The sequence below is a fragment of the Diadema antillarum genome, unplaced genomic scaffold, assembly GCF_040938485.1.
Source record: "Diadema antillarum isolate AM-2024a unplaced genomic scaffold, OU_Dant_1.0 seq00000222_RagTag, whole genome shotgun sequence".
Taxonomy (NCBI): Eukaryota; Metazoa; Echinodermata; class Echinoidea; order Diadematoida; family Diadematidae; genus Diadema; species Diadema antillarum.
In genome coordinates this window covers 955-22,720 of record NW_027271276.1, presented here as the reverse complement: position 1 = coordinate 22,720, position 21,766 = coordinate 955, and the positions used below count along the sequence as shown (strand labels likewise).

The window sequence follows — 21,766 nt, the reverse complement described above, 5'->3', positions numbered from 1 at the left end:
TCAATCGGATTTGGAATCAGCACCCTCGAATTGACAAGAAACCATCCAAAAACATTGTATATATCAAAAAACAAGGTTAGGTGCACTTTCTATGGAGCCTAGCCTGGACTAAAGCGCGCGCAAGCACGCACACACACATACACACACTTCTTAAAGGACAAGTTCACCTTCATAAACATAAGGATTGAGAAAATGCAACAATATTAGTAGAACACATCAGTGAAAGTTTGAGGAAAATTGGACAATCGATGGAAAAGTTATGAATTTTTTAAATTTTTGTTTTGGAACCGCTGGATGAGGAGACTACTACAGCTTGTGAGTCATATGCGTACAACAGTATAAAGAAAATGTAAAAGAAAATTCAACATATTTTCACTTTTTCGCATAATAAAAGAGCACTTGACTTGCCTCTTTCTAAAGGCAGGGGGAATGATATTACCCATAACATTTGTCGGTAACGAGTCAAAGGAATGTGTACTTTTTTCAAAAGATGGAATTTTGTGAAATTCTCTTTATATTTTCCTTATATTGTTGTACGCATGTGACATCTAAGTTATTCATACACTGCAGTAGTCTTCTCATCCAGCGGGTACTGCACAAAAACCTCAAAAATTCATAACTTTTGAACGGATTGTCTGATTTTCCTCAAACTTTCAATGATGTGTTGTACGGTTCTAGGAACAGTACCCCCTGGAAAACCACCCTCCGGATAACTACCACCTGGATAATTACCCCCCAGGACAATTCCCCCCTAGGGCAACTACCCCCCGGACAACTACCCTCCAAGGGCAATCACCCCCCAGGGCAATTCCCCCTTAGGAAAACTACCCCCTGGATAACTACCCCTCGGATAACTACCCCTGGATAACTACCCCCTCGGATAACTACCCCCTGGATAACTACCACCCGGATAACTACCCCCTGGATAACTACCCCCCGGAGAACTACCCCCTGGATAACTACCCCCCGGAGAACTACCCCCTGGGTAATTCCCCCCCGGAGAACTACCCCCTGGGTAACTACCCCCAGGATAACTACCCCCCGGATAACTACCCCCCGGATAATTACCCCTCGGATAATTACCCCCCGGATAATTACCCCCCGGATAATCACCCCCCCCCCCCCGGATAATTACCCTCCGGATAACTACCCCCCCCCCCCGATAATTACCACCAGGATAATTATCCCCAGGTTAATTACCCCCTCCTCCGATAACTAGACCCCAGATAACTTCCACCCGATAACTACACCCTCCGATAACTTCCCGAGGATGATTACCCCGGATAAGCAAGCCTACAACTCCCCCTCCCCTATAACTATCAAGACGAAAATTACCCCAGGACAGTGCACCACGCCAATTACCCCCTGGGTAACTACCTCCCGGGTCATTGCCCCCCCCCCCCCCCCATCTTACCTTTAATAAAAAGAATATCATTACTACAGGAAACGAAGTTCTTTGTATTATTTGCCAGGAATCACGGAGATGCCATACTGATACATCATTTTATGAAAACAACATCTTAAAGATTTACGATTTGTATCGTTTGCACTTAGGACAATTTATGTAAAAGCTTAATTTCTCCCTCTGTATTTTGACTCTATGTTCATAAAAAACGAAGCTGCCCCTTCATATCCTATCCGGTAATCCAGTAAATGTCAATGCCTTTAACCAAACTATTTTCGCTAAATCTGTATTTTCTTTTACTGTTCCGAAATTTCGGATTTCTCTTGATAGTATAGTATAAAAGAAGTTTTAAGTTTGAATGCCTTTACCATTGAACTAAAGACATTTTGAAGAAATGTTACACTTCAGAATGAGTTAAACTTTTTGCAATATTTTTTTAACCACAATCGTCTATCGTTTACCACAACTCCATGTAACACTTCTTTATTTTGAGGAGCTTATATCTCATGCCTCACGTGCCCTGGTTTTGACCCATCATCTTCCTCTTCCCTCTCGCTTTTCTCTGTCCACTGTGAAGGTAGTCTATTCCTGTCATTCATAACTCACCTTTCCTCTTTCTCTCATTACAAGGGATTTATCTCGTGTGTGTTCATGTGCAGTGCACTCCCGTTAAAACGAAATGCTCAGGACCGGCAGTTTTTTTTTTCGTTTTAACGAAATTTCGTTGTAACCGAACAAATATAATATGCAATGTATAACGAAAAGAAGGAAACCACGCATAAAAAAATTTTGTTTGTTGAATCCTCATCATACGCTGGAAAGCTATGTGAAATGGGAGAATACCTTTTTAATTTCGTTTAAATATTACATTTTAAAAAGAGCATAAAGTTGTTTGTGTTGTCACACATGTGTAGAAAATGACGGTGTAGGATTTGGTTACAGTTCGCTATTCCAAAGGTTCTTTTCTTACTAAAGTACGTTACTCCGAAGACTCCTTATTCCGAAGTTTCGCCATTCCCGGGATTCCGATGGTTTGTTTATGTTAAGGTTCGCATTTCCGCAGAATCATTATTCCGAAAGTTCATAATCTAGATCAAAATAATATATTGTTCATTTTCCGAAGGTTCGTTGATCTGAAAATGAAATGAGGTTCGTCATTCTGAAGGTTTATAAATAATAAAAAAAAAAAAGGTTCACTAGTCAGAAAGTCCGTTGTTCCGAAGGCTTTTTCATCCGAAAATGAAATAAGGTTCGTTATTCCGAAGAAATTTTGTTAATGAAAAAAAAATGAGAAAGGTTAGTTATTTCGAAGATTTATTTATCTTAAGACGATTATAAAGATTGCAATTCTTAAGTTTTGTTAGTGTACTCTCCTTTTTCCACCATGGATTAACGATACTTTTTGTAATGTTCCGATTAACGAACGTTTTGAATTCCTATCATTTTCGGACTAACGAACCGTATAAGAATAAGAATAAGGACCATATTTTATTATCGAATTAACGAACCTTTGGAATAACGCCAAAATGTGCTTAATAACAAACCCTCTTTCATTTCCGAACTAACGGACATTTAGTTGTATCAGAATCTGTGTGTTTTGTATTAAAGGACTTCGGAACAATGAAACAAACCTTATCTGAATTCAAATTATTTTATTACAACAACGCAAGTTCCCCTCGGAAACTGTGCGTGAAACACGGAGTGAACATTTAATGATGCGTTCGCTCATGCAGAGACGCTTTAATAATGCTTGTTCCGCTACGCATTTTCGAATGCGATCCGCATTTCGTTATAACGGAGCGCATTTCTTTTGTTTTTCTTTGTCAGTGGCGCTCAGAAAAGACTTCGTGATAACGAAAATTTTGTTATAACCGTCTTCGTTATAAGCGAATTTTGTACCATAGACTTTAATGGCGATAATTTTGGGACCAGAAGTTTTGCTTCGTTATAACGAAATTTCGTTATAACCGTGTTCGTTGTAACGGGAGTGCACTGTATCTTTATTTGTGTACTTCGTCTCTGTCTTAATTTGCTTTCTTTGCATTGTTTCATCAATTTTGTAACTATTTTACTGTTATACCGTTAACGCTCATTTCAGAATTGCCCTACTGCATTATTGGGCATATTAACAACTAGTATATCAAGGATGTGGGAAGAGATTGTCACATCCTTGGTATGATCACTGCAGAACATTACCTCCCTTGACAATTACTCCTTATTAAAATTAGGCTCCAAACAATCACCCCTCTTACAATAACTCTCCCCCAGAAAATTACGTCTCTCATTGTTATTTTCGAACACATTAGCTATTTGAATTGAAAAAAAAACCCAACATTTTTTCATATCGTCTGGTTTTGGTCGAGACCTAACTTCAGGTTTTAAACATCTTTTGGGTGAGATAATTAGAAACCCCTTACGAAATATTAAAGAGCATGTTATTCCAAGAAGGATTCAATTTTTTGAGAAAAAAAAAATACTCTTGAAATGGCCGGGATAAAACAGAGCAGCCCTATAATGTAAAAAGGATTCTGTCAACTACAACTTTCCCTAGATCTATTCAAAAAGAGGGTGCAAGACAAAAGACTTCGTTAACAACTAGGGGTGTTTTGTAAAAAAAAAAAAAAAATACCGTTAAACTCGTAATATTTGACTCTTTCTAATGAGACTAACTTATATTTGAACTGGATTTCCTCTTAAAGTGTCGAGAACATTTAATTTGAAAACTAGCACAATTCTACTTGTATGTAAAACAAGCTGTAATTTTACTCTCATGACAGATTAGGGCACCTTTTGATAAAAGTTGCCAGTTATGACATCTTGTTAGTATCTAATAATTTCAATAAAACCATGGGTTCTGCTTGATTGATAAGCTCGAGTCACTGACTTGTTACCATGGACCTGCTTTGATCGACCTACAACGATTGGTAATTGTGTGGAACTGACAGCTTGTCAGGACTGATAACTTTCATAAAACCGTGCCCGGATCCTATCAGAAATTATGGCTTTATATCGAAGAGTCCCTCGCTAATGTTAAGGGAATATGAATTGCAGTGAAATCAACTCTCCTTTTCTTATGTTTATCGTCTATCATGTGTTATAACGGTAGAAAATAAATGACAAGCCAAAAGAGTGATGACAGTGTAAGAGAAAGGTGCATCTTCTGATATGGTGTTATGAACTTATGGAAAACATACGACGGGTGGTAACTTTCGGGGGGCGGGGAGGGAGGGTTGTCCAGTAGGTAAGTATCAGGAGGGGGCGGGGGGGGGGGGAGGGGGTTCGGGGTATTGTTAATGGGGGGGGGGGTAGTAATCCGGGTGGTAGTTATCCTGGGGGTAGTTATCCGGGGAGTAATTATCCGGGTGGTAGTTATCCTGGGGGTAGTTATCCGGGGGGTAGTTATCCGGGGGGTAGTTATCCGGGGGGTAGTTCTCCGGGGGGTAGTTATCCAGGGGGTAGTTATCCGGGGGGTAGTTATCCAGGGGGTAGTTATCCGGGTGGTAGTTATCTGGGGGGTAGTTATCCGGGGGGTAGTCATCCAGGGGGTAGTTACCCAGGGGGTAGTTATCCGGGGGTAGATGTCCTAGGGGTAATTGCCCTTGGGGGTAGTTGCCCTAGGAGGGTAGATGACCGGGTGGTAGTTTTCCTAGGGGGTAATGGCCCTGGAGGGTGATTGCCCTAGGAGGGTAGTTGTCCGGGGGGTAGTTGCCCTAAGGGGGAATAGACCTGGGGGGTAATTATCCGGGTGGTAGTTATCCGGAGGGTAGTTGCCCAGGGGGTAAGTGCCCGGATACGGTGTTGTACTAATATTGCTACATTCTCTCAATCCTTATGTTTATGAAGGTGAACTTGTCCTTTAAAGAGTGGAATGCTGCCTCTTATCTCTGGAATGGGATATTGAATAATTATGTTAAGCAAACTGTTGGTCGAGTGCTTCGACGCCTCGTACGAAGTGGAAAACAATAAAGAGACGGGGTGATAAAGATTTTATCTACACTGCAAAAAGTCCGGTATTAAATAGTGAACACCGAGCTGGTGTTAAATTTTCGGTGCTCATTTATGGTGTTAAATTAACACCTACGGGTGTCATTTCCAAATTTTAAACTGTTTTTTGAAGAGTTTCTTAGTAACTGCACTTCTTGTTGATTTTTAATTCAAACAAGACGATCAAGAATTTTACATTAAATTTTTGAAAAAATGTGAAAATAAATTTACACCAAAGTAACACCAGCTGGTGTGGTCTCTTATTGAAGCTGGACGGGTGTTAAACCATTGATATTAACACCAACAAATATCAAATCAACACCATGTGGTGTCATTTTTGAATTAACACCAGTACAGTGTCAAAATAACACCAGGTACAGTGTCAAATTAACACCACGAAGTGTCAGGTGAACACTTTTCAACACCATCACAGTGCATTTTTAACACCTGTGGGTGTGGTCCTTTATTGAAGTTTGATCGGTGTTAGATTTAACACCCGTGGTGTTAAATCTAACACCGATGATTTTACAGTGTAGGTTTAATGATGTTTTCAAGCATGAGGATTTAACTACAAATATTTTCCCTTCCATTTCAAAATGAGGATGTTTAATCATCTAATTTTTTTTTGTTCATTCTAATGTTTGCTGGTGTGTGTGTGTGTGTGTGTGTGTGTGTGTGTTATTTTTTTGTTTTTTGTTTTCGTTTTTTGTCTGGTTCTTCAAATCGTAGGACATTCGAGAGTCGTCGGGGCCGGGGCACCCAGCACTTCGCGCACTGAGTTACATTGGCTGCGTAGTGTCCATTGTATGTCTGGTTGTGGCCTTGGCTACGTATCTCGCCAACAAGTAAGAATCAAGTATAAAACTTTGTAGGCCTTTCAGATGACAGAACTTGTACCACTTATATCACTTGGTAACTCTTTTTTTTTCATATCGGGTTGTCGTCAAGGTCAACACGAGGTTCGAACAGGCTGTTAAAATATCAAACTTTGATATATGTATAGATATCGGTATCCCGTATTATGGCCGCCAATCCACATTTTTATTCACTTTTTCATCTCCAGCAAGTCAGTGTCCATTTTGAAGCCTTTTTCCATAGCACCTGCCTTGAATAGTTTCACGGTAGGACCTATTATGGTTCGTTTTTCCCCTTCTCATAGCAGGTAGGTAGTTCAATTCAATTGTTCAATTCAATAGTTCAATTGTTTATGTACATTTGTTTAGGTATCCACATTACATGGCTTTCTAGGCTAAAACCTTTATTTAAACTATGTTTTCTCATTCCCAGAGAGCTTCGAGGAAAGCAGTCCCATCGTGTGTTCATGTGCCTGTGCGTCACGTTGATTGGACTTTACGTCACTTACCTCATCATGAGCTCTCTAGACTCTAAACAGAGCAGGGCAAATCCTACCGCTTGTGGCGCCCTAGCCGGACTGGTCCAATTCTTCATGTTGTCATCCATTGCTTGGATGGGCGTTGAGGGCTACAACACGTATCTCATCATTGTCCAAGTCTTCAACACCTACGTGCCAAATTTCCTGCAGAAGGCGGCTCTAGCAGCATGGGGTACAGAGTCATTATACAGTCAGGAAGGATTTTCCTTCTTAATCTTGACAAAATATTTCAGCACATAAGGATTTCCTTAGGGTTATTTTCTGTTTCTTTCAGTAAAATTCGTACGGAAGTTTTACCAAAATTTGAACAGAATCGACTATAAGTTTGTCGATCGGAGTAAAACCTTTGGGACTTCGGAGTAAAACCTTTGGGACTTTGATGGGAGAGAGCAACGAGTGTGTGCCTGGGCCCCGTTTCATACAGAGTTAATATGATATTGATAGCAACTCTTGCTGGAATGGCAATTGTCATGACAACGACAAGAATCCAGCTTCCTGATTGGCTGTTGCTATTGGAAGTTGCCACTCCAGCAAGAGTTGCCATCCTAACCATCTTTTATGAAATGTGGCCCTTATGTGTTAGGTGGTTTTCATTCCACTTAATTGCATTACCTTTTCTCGTATAGTTCTATGTCTCCACCACGAAGTGTCGCACGTTGCATTAGGTTTTCGGGGTTTGTCGGTATAACTCCGTCTGTCCTTTCCGTCCGTAATTGATTTTGTGAACAGCGTTGAGGAATGGTCATAAGGTCAAATTCTAACATTTTATTTCCCTCTACTTCTACAATGCCTGAAGATTTTTCTAAATGAAGTTTTGCGTATGTATGAATTACCAGGTAAACATTCTCTAGAGAAAGTTTAAGCAATGGAATCAGATGTCAAAGGTCAAGTAAAAATGCTACAATTTATTTTTTTTTCCAAATCTTGGAAATGGCTAAATGTATCTTCGTGTAAGAAACTCATATGTATTGACTCTCTTGGGAAGTTTTGCGCGATGACATCAAAGGTCAAGGGTCAAAGGTCGTTCTAAAATACTAAAAATTCGCTACTTACTGGTGAACTTACAGTATTTTCGTAATACAGTTTAATGCACCTTAAAACAATATTCAACGTATACGCCCAATTAAATTTGGTATTAACATGCAATAGTACTGCATAATGATTTTAGGAAAATATTTGTTTCATGGGATCAATGAAGTGTAAAAGAAAATGTTAGTATGTCACTAAAATTACGTTAAAAAGGAAAAGCAAAAAAATGAGAAAGTGCTAGAATGTCAATATTCTTTTGTCCATGTTATGAAGACAGCTCAAAGTATTTGCCAATCATGTAAAACCATCGTCTCATATTGACAAGATATTCTATAGACCTAATTAGGAAAATAATGCGATATAGCGGAAGCAAACCAGTCGCATAGAGACATTTTTAGTTTTTTGTTCCATCACATTTACACAGGGATTCCAGCGTTGGTAGTCATCGTAAATGGCGCAATTGCAAGAGACAAATACACCAGGCATACAGTGTAAGTACATAAAAGATGTTGAGATTTTTGTATTTTGCTTTATATTTTCATGATCGTGGGCCCGAGAATTCTTAATAGGTAATAGAATTGCTCCATAATTCCGCCACTCAGTTCAACAGACCATGACATTGATACAGAAGACATATTGTGTAATGGAAAACGAGGACATCCAATCAAATCATCACTCAAACTGCAAAAAAAAAAAAAGCGTCATCCATATACCAGGAGACCTTCAAGGACGCAGATAATGACCTTATTATACATTTTCTTTATGTCGTTTGTGCCCATAAGATAATAAAATGAATAAAGGCCTGTAAGGGAGGCAATTTGGCAATACTTTGGTTAAAGGAAACAAGAGCGAAATTTTCCAAACCTCAGTAAAGGATACAGAAGGTTTAGCTATAACAATATTCTCCCAGTGAGAGTTAGTGTAAGGCATTTTTTGTTTTGTTCTTTGGCTTCAGTGGAAGCTGCAGTATCAGACGTTCGCCAGTACAGAGGTTAGATTTGCAGATGAGATTTGCATAAGAAAAATCACGACTAACATATCGCTCGTTGACGCACGGTTCGAAAACATAGCAATACAAAAATGTCTTCTTTATTCTGGTCATTCAGATGCTTTCCAGACCTGTGGTCGCAAGTAGGCGGTCTTCTCATCCAAGTGGCGGTCATCTTGCTTATCAACGTCATCATCTTCATCCTGGTCATCCGCCAGTTGGCGCTCTCCGCCAATGTGGGCGGAAAGGTCAAGAAAGACAAGCAGGCTGAGCGTCGCGAAACCATCGAACGCGTTCAGAACGCAATCACCATTTTGGTGCTGCTCGGTCTCACCTGGGTAACTGGATACCTTCTTCTGATTGACGGTATCCGTGACGTCGTCCAAGCCTTGTTCATTTTGTTCAACTCTTTCCAGGGCCTCTTCATCTTTCTAGTCTACTGCGTGCGCAAGCCGGTCGTGCGCAAACAGTGGGGATTGGCTTGCGGCATTGGCAGGGACGCTTCCGTGGACGGAAGTAGTCCCGGGTCACGCAAAGTCAGCACGGCCTCTGCCTTGAGCTCTTCTCTTACAACTGGGCTTTTCAAAACTCGCAAAAATGATGGCAAATATAAAGGACACAGTGCTCTTTCAGATTCTAGTCACAAAGAAGGTATGACACAGTCAACCAGTGAAAATGTGTTACAATGGTATAACAATCCCATTGTTATGCACAAGGGAAAAGACCCAAAATATGAGAACGTTAATGTTTAGTGTGTCCGTACTCTCTAAAAAAAATCGAGTGAAAATTTTCACTCTAAAAAGAGTGAATACAAAAAAGAGTGAATTTCGAGTGAAATTGGAGTGAATTTTGAGTGAAAATGCTCATTTTCACTCATTTTGGAGTGACGTCAGGGATCACTCGAAGATTTTGGAGTGATCCCTGACGTCACTCCAAAATGAGTGAAAATGAGCATTTTCACTCAAAATCCACTCCAATTTCACTCGAAATTCACTCTTTTTTGTATTCACTCTTTTTAGAGTGAAAATTTTCACTCGATTTTTTTTAGAGAGTACTTCTTAAAGACAACCTATTGAAACCATTAAGATCCATAGATGAGTCTATGCCGTGATTGTCTTGAAAGAATTTCTTTGCGTAGCTGTACTCCTATAGGTCTTGGTCCTTTAGTATTAATAGAGATATCTTTCTACTTTCACGAATTGCTTTGATGGGGGCGGGGGTGGAGAAGGAAATTGTTATACACTGTACTGCATTTTCATGACATGTGGAGATAGGACATACTTTGACGACGATCGAGGTGAATTCTGGAACCTTCAAAAATTGATTTTTTTTTAAAGATTCTAGAATCATCTTTATTTGATTTGATTCAATTCAATTGACATTTATTTGCATTTATTCAACAAAAATTGAAACAAAATAAAAAGTATGCAGTACTCAATTATCATGTAAGCACTTTGTAAGAAATACAATAAGGCAGAATTCAATGAAACATACATGTAATTCATTCTGCAACAACAGAATATATACTTTCTACAGCCTGGCCTAGGTATAGTAATAGAGCTTGCGTCTAGGAATTTTGAAAGTACATAATGGGGAAAAAAGAGTGTAAGGAAATAAATATGCAAATGTTTGTTCTGTTAGATTAAAATTAGATAACAATTTAGGAACACATTTAAAAGTACATCTTGTGTAGTATACTAAGCTTTTAAGATGATTACAAAACAAGATGAGTGAAAAGAGATGATTATATAAATTTTCAATTGATATCGTTATCACATGAAGTCATGAGTTATAACACTTCTCCGTACATCGTAACTGGGTGTTTGTAAATTGGTACAATGTATTACTGATTAGATCGTTATTGAAAGACTCTAAGAGGACTAAATGACTGCAGAATTAAAGTTCTTCTGGGGCCCGTTTCATAAAACTTGTCATCAGTGACAACTGCCACATTATTATGACAATTTTGCTCTCAGCCAATCAGATGCAAGGATTTCAGTGGCTTGTCACAACTTGTCACTGATGACAAGTTTTATGAAACGGGCCCCAGGTCTTCCATCGAAAATATTTTCAAGTATGTCAAGTATGGCGTTTGTGATGAGTTCGATGCCACCTGTACATAATGATATGAATGTATTGTATTATATTCTCTGCTGGAAAGAACACAGTGTCCCACAATGTGTTCACAGTGTGTTTACAGTGGGTTCTCGACTACGTGCAAATGCTCGAATTTAATAGTGTAAAAATGATTTCACATTGTGTTGTGGTTTTTCACAGGGAGTTCACATAAAATGTTCTGTTTCACACTGTGAATTAATGATTCATAATTTGTTCAAAATGTTAAAAACGCTCGAATCTAACAGTGTGAAGGTATTTCACACTGTGTTTGCAGTGTTTTCCCACCGTGTTTCACATTATGTTTGCCATAATGGAACACTGTGTTCTTTCCACCAGGATTATACAGAATGTGTATAGATACCTCTCGGTGCAGAAGGCTCGCGGGCGCCGCGGCGTCGTGTACCGGAGATTAAACGTTGGCCTTTTTACTTGAATTGAATTATTGTTATATGTATGTATGTTAGTTTTTCTTTTGTTTTTCTTTTTACTGGCTTAATGTACAAAGCTTATTGGCTACTTTGTTGCTGCTGATATGGTAACTACATGTAGTTCACAATTGCTGTAAGAAATAATCCAGGATGACGGGAAGTAAGATGAATCATTGTAGTCTACAAAAACAACAACAACAACAACCTTGCGTATTAATGCATAATTACCTAAATTGAGAACAATGAATTCCCAAAATCCTTTTTTTTTCAAACTAGATCAAAACTAGGAGTGATATTTAGCTACAAGTTAAAACAATCTGCGTTATCCATTGCATTTGAATACAATTCTAGGAAATGTTTGCTTTTTAGATCGAGATTAGCCAGTGAAAATTAATGCATTATGTGTTAATATTCGTGTTTTCACATGTCCTGAAATTGAGTGGAGTCTTCTATCATACAGACCTTTCTAATTTTCTATATTTCTCTACTTTTTCTTCTCTCTCTTTCCTATCTCTTCTTATTTTTGTTGCTTTGCAATGTTATTTTGCTCCCTTCCTTGTATCTAATGTCGTCGTGTCCTTTGTGTATCTATGTTTATGTACACTTCCGTAGATGTTTAGAGATGCGTTTATACACAGTTTCTTATAGTTTCGTACAAAAACCGCAAGTCTTCTCTGCAACGCACTTGCGTTTAAATACAGCGTTACGTGTGATATGATGGATTTGCATTTGAATTTTAGAGTTGCGTTTAAACGCAATCGAGTTTAAAAAGTTCCCTACAATTTTCTAGTATGAAAGCGTTCATTATGCGTGCATGTGTGTTATTATGTTTATCTTTTTCCGGGTAAGCACGACTCAATTCTTATTAAGCGGTATCTGTTGGTTGCAGTGTCTTAATTTACGGTTTGTATCTTCTTCTTTTTTTTTAAAGTTTACAATAGCTATTACTTATAAATGATGTTTGTGTTGCCTGCTGTATACATGAATTAATTTTAGATGCTATTCAGTACATATCACGTGTAAAGGGATCCACGTCCTATAAGCTTTGCTTTTTTTTGTTATGTATAATTATGTATATCTACTTTTCTAACAATTTTTCAAAGTGTGTATTGCTGTTCTGGGTTATTTTATACGTAATTTAAAGTAATATAAAGTTTATTCTATACCTCATGATCTTTGTTCCTATTCATATTATGTATTATTACAATAATAAATGACAATGCGATATTAGTTGTGTACAGTACGATTGCGTTTTGTTTCATTTGTTTGTTGGAATAATGTGAATAAATGCCAGCTGAACTGAACTGAACTGAACCCTATATCGCACGGTGCATCTTGCGATTAGAAATTTAAGAGATGAAGAGAAATGTTGAAAGTCGTCAATAATTGCCAAGGAGCTCTATCCATACAAATAGGTAACACACTGGCTCAAGAAGTCATATAGAAATTAATTAAAACAATCATCTTTTCAATTTCAATATACAATCTATAAGTTCCAAACCTGATATAATACAAATGATAAAAATCGCCATTCACACTATTACCATAACAAAAATCAATATCATATTCACCTAATGACTATCATCACGACACAAAATATTGGATTATAACAATTATTCAAGTTTTCAAACAAACAAAAATCAAATCGAAACTTCATATTGAACAAGGCACAGAGCCTATCCCCTTCTTCTCCTCCCTCTTTTCTGTTCCCTTTTTTCACACTTTTGCTTTTTTTTCTATTCCCGACTTTTCCAGTTTCCCGCACTCTTTGTATTTGCAAGCTACTCACCCCCCTTTATTTCCCCCTTTCTCTCAGAGGTGCCCACATGTTACAAGCATAATCTTTTTAGTGATTACCTCAACTTATTTTCACAGAGTACTAAACAGAGTGTATGTTTCTTTTTGTACTAAACATGTAGACATGAACATGTTGTTGTCCCTGTCTGGTCATGTATATTATCATCGACTCGCATGTCAAATTCATCATATTGTTCCTTGCACATTCTGTTGAAAAAAAAAAAGTGAAAATAATGTTTGAATTGAATTTGACTGAATAAAGCCAGATCTTGCAGTCAAACTAAGATCGGAATAGTTTACTCGAAACTAAAACAAGGATTCTAACAGATGTAAAAGACCCTCAAAATTATGAAATAGAATTGAAAGTATTTCATTATGAATCATGTTTCACGGTCACTAGCACTCGACAATGGTCGACGATGCAAGGTGATTTAGCGGTATATCCTGGGTGTATACATCATGATCTCCTTAAAGGGAATGGCTAGTAACTGATCAGTGGGATTCGTGGGAATGCTGGGGGATGATTGTTCTAATCCTTGTGGGATTCGATACCAGTAGCATGCCTGTATATGGGTCAGAATTTTGAACGATGTACAATTGAGCCAAAACAAGGCAAAATTTAAAAAGTAGGAAATCCTCCAAATTATTCATCTTACCTGAAAGAGTATAACTCAAGCTTTAATATGAACCCAATTATACTAGGATTTTCCCAGAGGAACAAGTTTTTATTCACCGTTGAAGTTTACCATGTCCAGAGCAGCGAACGTCCGTGAGGAATAGTTCTGCACATACACTTGAATACCATTTAACATAGTTTGCAAAGATCTGATTCAGTTCAAAATCCTAACGAAATATCTTAAGGGACATGCGTACGTGCTTGCAGAATATTAAGCTTGTACTCTTAACCTGTACGTAATGGTAGACAACTGATGATCTTACTAAATTCGTCGTTTCTGTTGAAATATTGCTCTTCCGCTAAACACTTTCTCCACTTTACGCGCATTTTGCAGAAACTCAATATTTTGACCTCTTATTTCACTATCCCATACTTTAATCCTCACTCCCAAATAATAACATACTTTTTTAAGATGTATCTGATCTAGGCAGTCTCTATAACCCAACAAACATAGCATAGTTGTCATCACGGAGGTTCGCATGTAGCTCACGGACGTTCGGAACAAACAAGATGCAGCTCTCTTGAGTTGGAAACGCATTCTACTCACAACAAACAGCAATTTCATGTCGAGAACAAACTCCTCTGCAAAATCCTGAATAGATATCACCAATTCTCAATTATATAAGCTTGTTTATCTTCTCATACTGAGGAATCAAAGAAAACAACTTTCCATCTCTCGTAAATGAACGTACAAACGTACGTGTAATCTCAGTGACGTAGTCCATCCTCGAGAACGAATGATTTATCAAAATTTCGTTATCATGAAGTAAAGATTCAGGTCCTAAATTTGTTATCAAAGTCTACAATGCAAAATTTGCTTATAACGAACATGGTCACAGCTAAAATTATGACAAAGAATTAACATAGAAAGACAACAGAAATGTGCTCCGTTATAGAAATACGAAGTTTAGCTGAGGAGGGCAAACGAATACGTTGGGAAGAAATCCCTCTATGTTTGCTCCTTGTGTTACACACTGTTACCGAGGAGAATTTGCATTATTATTTTAGTCAGAAATGATAAAAGGTTCGATACTGCGAAGTTTCGTCATAACAAGACAAAATAAGTCCATATAACTTGGATGGATGTTTGTGACTTCGATATTATACAATATGGTTTGTTATAACAAACATTTTGTGGCGCGTCATTTCGGAGGCTCGTTATTCATACAGTTTGTCAATACGAAAATTGATAGGGTTCCTATAATTATGAAGCTTTTTTATTCGGTAAATAATAGGAATCTCCGAAGGTTAATCGAAAGGTTTATTAATTGGAACATGAAAAATCATGTTCGCTTATCCAAATTTGGAGAAACAAGTTAACAACTAAAATCCTCCAAATTTCAAAACCTCATAATAACCGTTTTCACCTAAACGAATATCAGGCCCTTTCCACTTTTAGAAGAACGGACCTAAAAATAATGATCCTTAACATTTATTTTTCGGACTAACAAACTGTCGGAATAAGGAAAGTTTTAATATCAAACCTCCTTAATTAACTACAAACTTTTTTTTTCCATTTTCGGAATAACAAACCTTTGGACATCGGAGTAACGAATCTTAGGAAGGGCGAACATATCAAAGTGCAACCTTAAACCTATTCTTAATCATTACTTTTTTAACATGTGTTTTCAAAGTAAGCACAAAAGCACAAACAAATTGACGATCTCTCTGTCTCTTAAATGTAAAATGAAAAAAAAAAATCTTGGAAAGAATTAAAAATGAACATTGCTTTTCATTGATGAGTATAAAACAACACCATGTGATGATAAGCGGAGGATTTGTTTGTTTTCATCAGACAATAATTGTATACTGCATTATTTTTGTTCGCTTGTGACGGCATTTCAATGAATAAAAAACATAAACAAACAAACAAAAACTTCTCCAGAGGAATTTGGTACAACGGGAATGCACTGGCAATTCTCTTCTCTGAGTGTTGGAGCTCGATCCCTTCTCTGTTTCTCAGTCATTTTCATTCAACTGCTTCCACGTCCTTTTGAAACTTTTCAATTTTTTAATTCAATACATGCCCATTACAGACTTCTTCCGTCATTATCCTGCATGTGATTATATAGCACTTTTCGGATTTGTTTTTGTTTGTTTTGTTTTGTTTCTGTTTTCTGTTCGGTCGCAGCATGTCCAGGCTATTGAGGGAATGAGAGAAAAATCGTCATGAAGAGAAAAATAAGAATGAATTAAGGCATTTAATATCATGACAATTACAGCGAACGTCCGTTATGGAGACCAAAACTAGATGTGTTCTGTTTGAGACGGCAGCTACCATACTCAAAAGATAAACACTTGGAGCACCTGTCACTAAAAAGTGGCACTGATATTCTTTCTCCTACTATGTAATCCACTGATTTATTCTACCAACGAACATCCGTGACCAAAACGTTTTCCTTTTGTTATTACAAGTAAATTGAGTGCTGAACATTATTCACTTTTGGGTATGAGAGGCTCGGTGATTTGGTAATATTTTCAACTAACATTAACTTTATGTGCAGTGATATATTTGTAATTATCAGAAATTTCCTTTCTCGGACAGAACGTCCGTGAGCGAAACTTTCAGAACCTGTAACAGTACAAATTGTCTCCAGAACCTCATTAGAAAGACATTTAAATGCACAGAAATTACAGATTACGCAAAATTCCATTTTCCTATAATTTTGTTTTCAGTGTTTAGCTGTTTTTGTATAATTAGAGGGAAAACAAGCGTAAAATTGTGAGTAAATTTTCAACTGTTTGTTCATCATGGTCACATAATGCCTTAAAAATTCTGAAACTACTGCTCTAAACTCATTGTTTACTTTGTAAAACTTTATTTGTGGCTATAGGACCTAAAAGCTTTAAAGAATACAGGACACTTTCGGGACAAGTTATCCCTATCGGAGGGATTGCATACGTCACGGACGTTCGCTGGAATTGTCACGGACGTTCGTTCTACTGACAGGGTCATGTTCCAGGACGGATAACTAATCGGCAGAGAGTACCTAGCATTCCTAACTCTTTCAAAAATGTGAAAAGGTATTGTCAATGCAAATTATAAGAAATTTGACATCCTTACAACATATGTATTGCTCAGAGGGGGATCAGGAGGTGAATTTTCAGAGAAAATATTAATTATTTGCTTGGTTTTCGGTGAATTGCATGGTCCAAAAACTGCGGACAAGCCTCAGTCCGCTCCAAAAATAACATGCAGCTCCTCGGCTAGAGAGCCAAAGGTAAAATGCACCTTCGTCATCAAAACAAGATGGTGTCCCACTCGAAAACGTTTTAATCATCACGGACGTTCTTTTTTTCTCGGAGGTTCGTCTAAAAATATAATTTCGGTTCCTATTTGACAAAGGATGGACAGAAACTCAAAACAAACATATTATCGTGTGGCTAGATCTTAGTTGATTACGACTCAGAACAATATCGCCAATAACGTTTAATGGGATACGATCTTTATTAGAAAATAGCAGAAGCACGTCCGTGACGAAAACTGAGTATAATTTTGCACAAAAGAATATTACGTCCCATGTACAGCCAGCAGACGTACAATTTTTGCAGGATATGTTCATTAGGTGGAACACCAAATTTTCGTATACATTACAGTTGGGACAACAAAGTAGAATTTGCAGCAGCGACAGAAATAAAAGCATTACGGACGTTCGTCTGTTTAGGACTTTGATATTTCAATTGTTCTCTGTGATTGTATACGTGCTCGTAAAGTTCTTATAATTTTGTGGTTCATACCCATGATATGTCAGATCCAGAACATGGTCAGATATTAGATGCCACGTACGCTTAAAAATGCACATCATTAGTTTGAAAAAAAAAAATATTGTGAAAATAGCGTTTTTACCGTATTTTTACGCTTTAAGTCCTTGTCAAATGAAAAATATCAGGCAAAAGTCAACCAAACCATATATTTCCTGAAAGGAAATTTACCAATCTTTGAGATGACATGAAAAGATCTGGTTTCTTAGGTCATCCTGGAGTGTTCTAAGGGAAAGAATGTCATAAGGTGCGAAAATTGGCAATTGTACATCGTTCAAAATTCTCACCCATATAGTGACGGGGCATTAAACTGCGCATTACCGTACTTGAACATGAGACCGTTCTGAAGCAAATAATTTTCACTCAACAATAGATATATAATGTACTCTTAAATGAATCCGACAAGGATTGGAACAATCATCCCCCAGCATTTCCACTGATTCCCACTGATCGGTTACTAGCCATCCCCTTTAAAATCGAACTTGCTCTCCTCTGAATCAGATTATCAAAATATTACAAAATTTTTGTCATATTGCTATGCAGGCCTACCCATAATGCTCTTTGTTAATGGAAATCATTGAACAAAATGAATAATTATACCACATGATTCCAAATCAAAAAAGCTTAATCGTAATAACAGATCAAGGTACATGAAGGAATATGTTATCAGCTAAAATCCCCACCCAAATCAACACCCAGGGAAGTGCGCGACTATTCAAGTTCAAGTTCAAGTAGATTTATTTCATTTCCAACAAACAAATAATTGGGAATACAATAAATGTTCGTATATACAGATGTCAGGAAATCAGTAGGCCTACAAAAATGCGATGCAACATAAGAGCATGTGATAAAGACAAAGGTAAATTATCAACAAAGATACAAATAAGTGTTATATCATTATGGTAAAGGCAGAAACGAAATTGCTGGAAATGGAGGGGACTGCTAAAAAACGGAGTTTGTAGTATGCAGTCCCCTCATGAAAAAAAAATGGGAAAAAATCCAATCGCAAAAAAAGAATTACATCTTTCCCCCTTACCATTAACAAACACTCCCAACAGTCATGAATCCACGCCTACACACACTCTACGCTCCCCCCCCCCCATGAAAAAAATAATACACATGTAATAATAATGATAAAAAGAGAGGGAGAGAAAATAACTCACAAACACCGTCAAACACACACGCAAAATAGAATTGATATATTCGCCTGCAATTTTCAGCGTATTACTGGTCATGCTGGTTGCGAGTGCTCCGTTTTTCACGGTCTTACCTGCCTATCCCTGGAAAGATCAGGTGACCTCCTATCCGGAGTCACGCGATACATGATCTGTCTGGCACTGACTGACTGATGAGCTTCTGCTGCACCCTGAATGTTGTAATTGTTAGTGCGCTGACACGGCGAACAATTAGGACAATATTTCACTAGCGTGAAAATGAAGCAAGAGTTGATTTTCTGTTTTATTGCTGCATTCTTCGTAAACATCAGGTGTGGAAAATGTCTATCTATTGGACATATGAAAATACCTTTCTGGAACGATTCTTTGCCATGGGACCAGAGATTAGACGACTTGCTTAGCCGCTTGAGAGTAGATGAAATGACATACCAGCTAACTAAGGGTGGCGCAGGCTCGAACGGGCCATCTCCCCCGATCTCTCGGCTAAGGATCCAGCGGTACCCGTGGAACACCGAATGCCTGCATGGAGATGCGGAGGCGACTGGAAATGCGACAGCATTTCCACAAGCCATCGGATTAGCAGCAGCTTTTAGGTATGATTACTTAGGTGATTACTATTCCGTTCTCTCTGTGCAAAGTTGAACTTTAACTAAATCGTAGATCTATTTAGGAATGCATTTGTCTTAGAAACCCACAACTCATGTCACTCTTTTTTGAACACTCGACGAGTGTAATTTACTCGTCATTTATCATAACAACCTGTCTCCTCAAAAGAAAAGAAAATCAGCCGTCAATTACATGAGAACATCGTCAGAGATACCTTGCAAAGTAGATCATGAAACATCTATATACAATAGTCAGAAGGTAAGGATCTTTCTTTTTTTTTACAGACATGTGCCTCTTTTATGGTTATTGTGTATTTGTTTTGGTTTGACTTCACTGTCTTCCTCTGTTTTCTTCCTTCTTTGATCTTTTATTTTTTGAATATTTTATGAAGTGATAAGAAAAGCAGACTGATTGATGTGTTAAACATCTAATTTGATGCATGTGCTTTAAGCAGTGTCACCATCAAGATGTGAAATGTGACAATATTTCTCCTAAGAGTCCTAAGTTATTTTGCACATATTCCTTGAACTGCATTGCTTCCAAATGTCATGTGTGTGCTCATTTCCCATCTGTCAGACTGTGTTTATGCTGCTTGTTATCTTTTTTTTTGTTGCTTTTAAATGCAATTCAATGCAATGCAATTCAAGTCAATTTCCATTCGACATAAAACCATTAAACAATTCATACCATGAGAACAACTAGATACAAATATAATGATATCAAACTAAATACACTCACATACACAAAACAACAACAAGAACAAAAACCGATGCCTACATTCATGTGAATGGGGGGTCAGCAGAGAAGAGCAATAAGCATTGTGAGTCGCTTACCCCTAGAAAACATAAATACTGTGTACAATACATATTTAGGTGCAATTAGAATAATCATTTTAAATGAGAATATGAATTCAAAAGTAAAAATGTATAATTTCTTTTAAAACTATTCAATGACGGTTTCCTTTTCAAATCGAATTGGTATTTCGGTCCATATTAAAGGACCTTTATAAAAGACTGTACGTATTCTTTAATCTGTAATATATTTGTTCTCACATAACATAAATACATCATTAGAATAGAAGACTTCACAGTGAACACTGACATCATGCAGTGAATGAACCAGTGACTTTATTGCTGCTTTCCTTTTTTCTTTTGACCTGTCGATTCTTCATGAACTTATTAAAAATAGAAGTTTAAGTACACCTGTAAGTTGCCATGCCATGGTTAGCTTATATATATTCAAGTGACTTTCAAGGAATATCAGTAAATGGTACACAGCTAGCAGCAAGTGTATTATTTTGTATTTAACAGTATGATCATGTTGAAATTGAAAACCAGGCCCGTAGCCAGGATTTTTCAAGGGGGGGGGGGGGGGGGGGGGGTGCGGTCGCTAAAAAAACGGACCTTCGGTACCAATACCAATGATGACACACACACACACACACACACACACAATTATATATATATATATATATATATATATATATTCCTTGGACGACCGAACTACAAAAGTTGTACAAGAATTTGCGCGCGAAGCGCGTCGCAAATCATGAATTTTGACTGTTTTAATGACGTTTTAAAGTCTCGAGGAAATTTGTATTTTTGTCTGTTGCATGCAATCGCGTTACGGTATTTCATCTAGGAAATAGTAAAAACTCATTTTGCCAGGAAGTTACAAAGTTTAATTGTGTTCGAGACTCTGCGCGCGTAGCGCGCCGCAAAATTGAGAATAGTGATTTTCCTGGTGTTGTTTTAACTTTTATTTTTTTCTATTGGCTATTGCCTGAAGCCAGGATTTTTAAAGGAAGAGGGGAATTGCGTTAATTAACAAAACGGCCCTTTGATACTGTCCGGGAGGGGTAGCGACAATTAAAAGGTGGACACCATGCTCATACATGGACTTTCAAAATGGCCCCTAAACGAGTCATGATCATATGATTTTTTCGGGCCTTAAAAACAAGTATTCCTTAAATGTTTCCTGCACCCTCAAGAAGTACTTCATCATGATTGAACAATATACCATTTTCCAAAATTTCGGCCTTTTTGATACCCTTTGATTATATACGCTCGTACATCACACTTTCCATCTAATCCGTGAGAAAAAACGACCCCTATTACGCGTTTTTCTTTAGCGAGTATGGCCACGGTGTCCACCTTTCAGTTGGAGTTTTCCATCCCATTGGATGCTGTTTGGAAGATGAAACATTCACTTTACTATACAGTATATCAGCCGTTGGTATGCGAGTTTGTCAAAAACGAAAATAAATAAGAAAATTTTTAAAACAAAATGAATTGTAAATGTGAACCATTTATATTTTGCCTCCTTGTGGTAGGATATTTCCAGCACTTCCGAACTTTCAAATAATCATTTTAGATTTAATAACATTAAAGGTAGTAGATCCGATT

General features: G+C 37.6%; 1 pseudogene; it reads left to right on the top strand.

Moving 5' to 3' along the window:
* Positions 1–19,348, top strand: part of LOC139729190 (adhesion G-protein coupled receptor G7-like) — a 34,481-nt pseudogene extending 15,133 nt beyond the window's left edge.
* The last annotated feature ends 2,418 nt before the right edge of the window (positions 19,349–21,766 follow it).